The following is a 2,766-nucleotide window of genomic DNA, read 5'->3' on the forward strand; positions in this document are numbered from 1 at the left end:
GAGGCACGTCACATCTTCGCCATTCCCACTTCCTTTCTGCCCTAGGCATTCAATGTATGCCACCAGGGGCCATCAGGACTAGGGCTCTGCAACCACGGCAGCAGACAGGTGTGAAGCTCAGAGTCCCTCCTAACAGCCTCCCTCCAGCGTCTTCTTGGCCGCGGCGGCGAAGCAGCTCCGCAGGGCCTCGAAATCCCGCGCGCAGAAGTCCTTACTCGGCCCCGCAGGCGGCCAGCCGCTCGGGGAAGGCGCGGAGGCAGCTTCGCATGCGGCCCCATACCGCTCCGTCAGCCGACATGAGCGGCTATTCCCAGCGCCCCTCATGTGTGTGTTTTCAAAATGAGGTTTTGCTCTGTCACTGAGGCTGGAGTGCAGAGGTGCCATCATAGCCCATTGCAACCTCCACCTCCTGGCCTTAAGCAGTCCTCCTGCCTCAGCCTCCCAAGTAGCTGGGACTACAAGTGTGTGCTTGTTTTTTCTTTTGTAGAGATAGGGTCTTGCTATGTTGTCCAGGCTGGTCTTGAAGCCCTGGGCTCAAGCAATCCTTCCACCTTGGCCTCCCAAAGCACTGAGATTATAAGCATGAGCCTCCATACCCAGCCCAAGAACCCCCACTTTATTGTGTGATCAATTGTTCCAGTTTGCCCAGGACTCTCAGTTTTAGCACTGGGACTCTCTTTTTTTTTTTTAGACGGAGTCTTGCTCTGTCGCCCAGGCTGGAGTGCAGTGGCGCGATCTCAGCTCACTGCAACCTCCACCTCCCGGGTTCATGCCATTCTTCTGCCTCAGCCTCCCGAGCAGCTGGGACTACAGGTGCCCGCCACCATGCCCAGCTATTTTTTTGTATTTTTAGTAGAGACGGGGTTTCACTGTGTTAGCCAGGATGGTCTCGATCTCGTGACCTCGTGACCCACCCGCCTTGGCCTCCCAAAGTCCTGGGATTACAGGCATAAGCCACCATGCCCGGCTTTTTTTTTTCTTTTTTCTTTTTTTTTTTTTTGAGACAATCTCGCTCTGTCATCCAGGCTGGAGTAAAGTGGCACAATCTTGGCTCACTGCGACCTCTGTCTCCCGTGGTTCAAGCAATCCTCCTACCTCAGCCTCCCAGGTAGCTGGGACTACAGGTGTGTGCCACCATGTCCAGCTAATTTTTGTATTTTTTTGTAAAGACAGAGTTTCACCATGTCGCCCAGGCTGGTCTTGAACTCCTGAGCTCAAGCAATTCACCCACCTCAATCTCCCAAAATGCTGGGAGTACAGGCATAAGCCACCGCTCTCACCCATTCATTCAGTTTTTCAAAATCAGATCTGAGCTCCAGTCCTGGGAGCCTGGGGCAGCTTCTGATGCTAGGAGAGGCACAGGCCTGGCTACCACCATGGGTAGCAGAGGAGTGGGGTCAGCTCTGAACTTAGGAGAGTGATAGGAGGAAGAGGAGGCTGGGAGAGTGACAGGAGGGAAGGAGGGAAATTCTGCTGCCGCCGCCACCGCCGCTGCTGCTTTGAAGCTTTCCTGGGTAAATGGTGACAAGGACCACAAACCTCCTTACCTGGGCGAGAGCTTTGGGAGGTTTCAAAGCACCTTCACTTACATCACCCTACTGGATTCCAAATTACTCCTTAGAGCAGTGCCCATAAGAAATACTGCATTTGTCCAGTTTCTATTTCCTCTGCCTGAGCTTGAGCTGCTTTGGTGGCAGGGACCATCCCAGTGTCCTCATCAAACCTTCAGTGCCCAGTAGACAGAACCCTTGCCCAATCTTCCCGTCCAAATCCTGCATCTTCTGCAGGAGCTAGTTCCTCTGCAGGTCCTGGCAATATGGAGCACGGGGTCCATAGTTTTCCTCCCACCTATGGATTTCCTCTGGGCCATCACAGCCTGTTCCACAGACTGAATTTCAGCTCCCTGTCTTGGCCAGGGCACATCCTGTCTAATCACTCATGTTCACCCAGCTTTGCACCCTCTTCAGCCTCCCCACGTTTAAGCGAGGCAGCTGGCGGTGCAGGAAGAATATTCATCCATCTCCTAGGAGCTCAGGAGTCAGACCCTGGGCCCAGACTCCTGCAGCAAGTCGGGGCTTCTGTCACAAGCGCCTCACCTTACTGGCTTTGGCGCCATCTAGTGGACGCATATGGGTCTGCGGGGACCGCAGCCCTTCCTGTGACCCAGAAGCAAAACCAGCGATTTACCTGGCCGTACATTATTTTTGAGTCCCGAATCGCAAGAGTCCACTCCCAACCCAGCTCAGCATGTATTGTCCACTGCCTGCTTAGTGCCGGACCAACACACCTTCACCTCACATCAACAGGGACTCAAACAGAGCCTCTTCCCCTCAAATCCCAGCCCCATACTCAACTGTGTGCACAAAAGCAGGCATTCGTCCTAACAAAGCAGAATGAAACAACCCAAACTTCCCTCAAGATGGGGAGCATGCATTCTACGGAATATTATGAAATGGATAAAAGGGTTTGCTGGATTGGAAACGTCTCCAAAAGCACATTAAAGAACAATACATACAGCATGATGCCGTTTATTAGAAGAAACAAACCCAAGCCTGATCCACTGTTCGCATATTGGTGTGAAATGCAGAGGGAGGGCTGGACACACACCAAGCTAATCACAGGGACCTTTAGGGAGGGATGGGGGTGGGGTAAGGGTGAAAGAGGCCTTTCCTTTTACACACCTTTACTGTGTATCTTTTTATATTTCTAAGGCAAAAGGTAAATTAAACAACCCCTGTGTTAAAGGTGGAGAGTGTCCAGGTTCTT

The 2,766-nt window shown here is 52.6% G+C and overlaps 1 pseudogene; it reads right to left on the reverse strand.

The window, feature by feature from the left end:
- LOC112208640 (NADH dehydrogenase [ubiquinone] 1 alpha subcomplex assembly factor 8-like) lies at positions 1-298 on the reverse strand (annotated as a pseudogene).
- Positions 299-2,766: the final 2,468 nt, after the last annotated feature.

The sequence above is a fragment of the Pan troglodytes genome, chromosome 1 (assembly GCF_028858775.2).
Source record: "Pan troglodytes isolate AG18354 chromosome 1, NHGRI_mPanTro3-v2.0_pri, whole genome shotgun sequence".
NCBI classification, from domain to species: domain Eukaryota; kingdom Metazoa; phylum Chordata; class Mammalia; order Primates; family Hominidae; genus Pan; species Pan troglodytes.